The following is a 6000-nucleotide window of genomic DNA, read 5'->3' as shown; positions in this document are numbered from 1 at the left end:
GAGAGCTCAATCTCTAGCATTTTCCAACCATCATCACCTCGATGACCACCAATTACTGCCATTGACGACCATCGACATAAAAAATCACCTTCATCTCGAGAATACTGACAAGATTTGACCCTTTGTTGGGTATATTTATCCTCCTATGGACATCAATTTTTAAAAATCTATCTTGAGAAAATGAAGTCTTATTGTTGGGCACAGATCATCCATCTATTGACATTTGATCTTTGTACTCTTCCTCTTCTTCAACAATGGAGAAAGGAGAATTTTTATGTCACTTAATACATAGTGAATTTTTCAATTTGGCCAGGCCATGTAGTTTTTTCTCTTTCTGGATATTCCACGTAAAAAATCTTCTAGTCTTATCATTTTTATATATTCATGCTGAATCTTTACACGCTAATAAGACATAAAACATAAATTCCATCAACTCAATTTTTTTAGCATGAAATAGTTTGGCGGCATCTGTGGGAAATGAGCCCTAATTGGGGGCAACTTTTAGTGCAATCTCGAAAGGCCATTCCTGTTAACAACCTGGGCATGGTTGAAGCAAGATAGCCCCTTTGTCATAACCTATTATTAGGTCCAAAGAAAGTCCTTCAATATAGAGGGCAATTTTATACATCATTTTATTAGTACTCAAGCATTAGTTATTGATTCATCAATTTCATTGAAGCAGACTTGGATATGCGGATAACTTTTGCTGAAGCCTCAAATATACCTGTGGCCAAGAAAATTTCTTCTAATATTTTCAACTTCTAAGATAATGTCACTATCAACCATTTTTAATAAAACTCTCAACAAATACAAGGATACTTTAAGTAAATTTCAAGTTTTGTATAGTTGATCCTCAACTAAGCTTCTACTTTTTGGGAAAAGTCTTAATATTGGCCTTAAAAGACAACAATGGTACAAAGATAGGTTAAAAATCTTAGATAGGTCAAATATCCTTGATCGATTTTTCTTGATCTCTTCCATACAGATTAATGTCATTGAGAAACGCTTTGACAACCTCGAATATGTCAAACATCTTTGGTGGAATCTTTTGACCTCTTTCATATAAGTTAATGCATGTCATCAACAATACTCTAACAAACAATATTGGATAGGTCAAACATCATTGGTGGATTCTTTCGCCCTCATCTACACATGTTAACATCATTGAGTAACGCTCTAACAAATAACCTTGGATAAATCAAATGTCCCTTATAGTTTTGTATTCTTTTCAATGCAAGTTAACACCATCAAATAATGTACAAATAAATAACCCTAGGAAGGCAAACTCATAAGGTAGTCTTGAAGGAAGCTAGTAGTGGGCAAGATCCTCGATCACTAGAAAGATCCCATAAGGGAATGTGGTAAAGAGGGTCTTCATTCATAACCCCAAAAAGGGATGTCTGTGAGGTAGCCTCAAAGGGAAGCTAGTGGTGGATTAATCCTCACTAGAAAGACTCCTTGAGAGAAGGTAGATAACATGGTCACAACTCATTTAAAGGTTGTATAAGGTAATAGCCTCAGAAGGTCCAGGTCTATTTAAAAACCTTAAAGGGTAAAGGTCTCAAAAGGAACACGTGTACAAAAAATATTAAAGGTTAAAAGTCTCAAAAGATATGTACGCCTAAAATCTCAAAAGGCAAAAGCCTCATAAGGTATAAGATTATCCAAAAATTTCTGAAGGCTAAAATCCTCAAAAGACACTGGTAAATTAAAGATCTTAGAAGGCTAAAAGCTTCAAAAGACACATACACATCCAAAACCTTATAAGGCTAAAAGCCTCAAAAGGCACAAACACATCAAAGACCTTAGAAGGCTAATTTTTTTTTTTAAAAAAACACACAATTATTTTAAAGATCTTAGAAAGTTAAAAGCCCTAAAAGACACTAGTACATTAAAATCCTTAAAAGCCTAAAAGTCTCAAAAGGTGTAGGTACATAAAAATCTCATAGGATTAAAAGTCTCAAAAGATATATATTTCTTTGACTCTTTAAAAGTTTCAAAAGGTTAAATCCTATAGAATGAATAAATTTCTCTATTCTAGTTATTCTAACTTGAGAGCAATAAATCAAAGCATATATAAACAATGCATAAGGAACTTTGTTCATATATAAAGATAAGTCTTCATTACTTAAAATAAACATCAATCTCATATAAAAATTTCTTAGATAAAAAGAGATGATAAAAATTATTTAATAATAATAATTTTACATAATCTCAGCATTTTCATTATCACTTGAAAACATTTTTTTCAACTCATTTTCAATATTATCATCTCCTGAATTTGGGGGACAATCTTCAGATGCTTGGCTAGGAGTTAGTTCATCTAAGAGTTAGCCTGTCAACTATAACCTCAGCCTTATGTTATATCAATCAATCTCTTCCAAGAAGCCACAAATAAAGCCATCCTCAAGACTTTGGAGCATCAAATAGTTCATCGAGTTTTTTTATCAGCATGAAGTGCGCTCTTATCTCTTGCAAGTATATTCAAAGCTTTTTTTTATCAACCTATGATGAAAGAGATCAGACTTCTATCACAATTGTTGGTCTTCAAAAATTCTACTTCATATTCCAGCATACAATCTTCTTCATCTAAAATATTGATATAAGGAGCTGAAATTAAAATTGTATAAAGTAAAGTGCTTTCTTCAACATCATCTTATACACCGTAATGAATTCTGGTGGAGGAACACATGCCCAGTCAGGCCTTTTTGGGGAAATAATCTGCACATCATTCAATAAATAAATCTTATTATAAATCATCGCTAGACCATTAGGTCTCCGCTAAATTTACACCATGAGAATGACGTTAGACCATTGCAATTAACACAATGTTCAATCCCCTCCATCAAGTTGTCCACTGTCTGCCCCCAATTGCATACTGATGTGGGATGCGTACGTGCACGTGAACTTGTGCGTGTAGGAAAGCAAAACTTTGTTACAGACTATGCAATGAATGCTTGTGCATGTCAATTTTGAGTAATGTTTATATTTTTCTTGATATATTAATATTGAACCTAACTTAAATTTACATAAGCATAAGTGCTTAATTAAGTAATAAAGTGCTTAAGCAAAGCTTCAAACTCATGAGAAAGTATTATGCTTACTTGTAACAAAATTATTATTGCTTAGTTTCAATGCATAATTTATCCTACTAAAATAAAATTAATATTTTTGAAGTTTCTATCACTTGATAAAAAAAGTACAATAGTTGATATAATGTTTAATGAAATATTTTGTACTGATGAATACAAATATCATATTTTTTTCTAATGATACTCTTTATTGTAGATGTGATTTAGAGCAAGTACATCTCTGGTTCTCTATCGAGCTTATAGGGGTGAATGCTAACCTCCTACAGTTATAATATCTCCTTAAGAACCTAGAATATTCAAACATCTTATGTTTAGGTATGTCAACATTCTATTTTATTATTCCTTATTGTTATTGCATTTCTCCATCAAGGCTATACATTATATTAAGTTTTAACTGTATATTGGCCACTATGTATATTAAATGAAGAACAAAATATAATTGAAAATAACATTAAATCTTTAAGAATAAGAGTCTTCATTAGTATTTTAATATGCTCTTCAGATAATCAATTCAAAATAATAAAATAAATGTTAAGCAAACTCATTTTTATTATATTCATAGAAAAATAAAAGTACAAGAGAAATAATAGAATGTTATCACCAAGTAGGATCAAAGTTTCTCCTCTACACTTCTTCTTCCTCACTTCTAGAGTTGTTTAAACTAAACATAGATTAAACACTCCAAAAGATTATATTTTATCCTTCCTTAGTCTCCCTTAAACTTTACTCTAAGAGGGTACTAGAAAAGCACACTAAAAAATATTAAATTTTACACAAGTGATTGAACTCCTTTACAAACAGAACATAACATCTATCTATAGAAAAATACAAAAGGCATCCAGCACTGCAGTGCTTAAAAGTGTGGCTCTGCGGCGCGTGAAAGTGAACTAGCTTCTTGGCATTGAAAATGTTTTCTCCACCAAGGTGTTTGATGATGTGGAATAATTATTTAGTGAATAGTCACAACCTTTTACTGAAATAATGTGGCCCGTAAAATTTATAACGGCTACACCACGGCACTATTAAACTTGGAGTGTTGTGGCATCCAAGTGGACAAAATTGGGCCGAAGCATTGTGTGGTGCAGCGGCATTCGATTTCCTGACAATATAATGCTGCCAAGTAGGCTTTCTGACGTAGCGACTCTTTGAATATTGTGGAACCAGATGTGTTGCCACTGTAGCGCTTGCAAATAGAGAGCATGACTCTTCAATGTATAAAAGCGACGCCACAATGGTGTTTAATGTAGCGCATCAGCTATGTTTCCTCTAGCGCCACAGTACTTAATATTCTTTTATATTTTTCACCATTTTTAAAGTTTTTTCTGTACAAAAATAATATATTTTCAAAATTTAAACATAATAAATATTATATAATTTGCACTTATCACATGCATACCTTCTATCCCTAATAAAATACAACTCTAAGTCACCATCAGCTCATTGCCCGATTGTCAAGATTAGAATGTCACCTAACCACCTCTATTAGGATTTCATCGATTGACCGCCACCATAGGGATATTTTCTGACTCCTAGCATCAAAGGATTGACTTATAATCATTGGATCTCTTCCCAATCATCAACCATCATTGGAATTCCATCCAGCTGTTGACTATTACTTGGTCTCTACCCAAGTGCTATTACCGTCAGATTTCTTTGGACTATCATTTTATAAAGGAGGTGGTTAATCTTTTTTCTACACAAAAAGGGACATCAGATCTTAATAAGAGATACTACTTATCCAAGATAGTGCAATGCCTTTAATGTACAAAAAAGTGGAGGATAGAAGCAGAATAAAGATAAAACATATTCCTTATACACAAAGAGGAGTACTAGAACTTGATAAGGGATACCAACCTATCAAAGATAATTGAATGTCTCTAATATAAGAAGCAATATGGAAGAGAAGGAGAAGAAAGATAAGCAATATTTCTTATACACAAAGAGGAGCATTAAGGCTTGATAGGGGATACCACCTATCTAAAATAGTAGAATATCTCTAATGTAAAAAAGAAATAGATGATAAAATAAGAAAAAAGACTATGTCCACTCATATATATAGAGGGGCACTGGAGCTTGATAAAAGCCTATTCAAGATAGTGAAATATCTTTAATATAAGTAAAAGTAGATGATAAAAGAATAAGAGAAGAGGAAGAAAAGGGGGCCAATAGCAAATTCATCTATATAAAGAGGGGCACTAGAGCTTGATAGGGGATTATAATATTCGTAATGGTAGAGAAATATATATAGTTTAACGTCTTATCTTTGTACGAAGATCCAACACACAATCAGATAAAATAGAGGGTGTAACATTCATAAGAGACCCCATTGTTTTTTACGTGGAAACCCTTAAAAGGGGGGAAAATTATGGGGCCTGGCCCAGTTTGAAATGGTCCAATATTATTTGTAATTGATTACCAATGAGGCCCTTCTTCGGTGGAAGGCCTTGGCTTGATGTAACAAATATACATCATATGGAATGCATTACATGGTGGGGATAAGAAGAATCACTATTGACGTGTTCGTTTGATTAAAAGGACTATAGTTGGTGGGCGACGGAGATCGCAAAGACCATTTTCTGACGACAGAGGTCGGAAGGACTATAGTCGGCAGGCGAAGGAGGTCGGAAGGTCTATTACCTAGCGACAAAGGTCATAAGGACCATAGTTAGTTGGCAATTTTTTTTGAAAAGATTGTAGTTTGCAAGCGGCGAAGTTTAGAAAGATCATTGTATGACGATGGAGGTTGGAAGGGTCATTGTCTAGCGACAAATGTTAGAAGGATCGTAGTCAGTGGGCGATGGAGGTTGAAAGGACTGTAGTCGAGAGGTGATGGAGGTCAGACGATCGTTGTCTAATGATGGAGGTTGGAAGGATCGTAGTCGATGGGGGACGGAGGTCGGAAGGACAG

Source organism: Dendrobium catenatum, unplaced genomic scaffold, assembly GCF_001605985.2.
Source record: "Dendrobium catenatum unplaced genomic scaffold, ASM160598v2 fragScaff_scaffold_1687, whole genome shotgun sequence".
Classification (NCBI taxonomy): Eukaryota; Viridiplantae; Streptophyta; class Magnoliopsida; order Asparagales; family Orchidaceae; genus Dendrobium; species Dendrobium catenatum.
The sequence above is the reverse complement of the archived record's forward strand: the minus strand, read 5'-3'. Positions refer to the sequence as shown.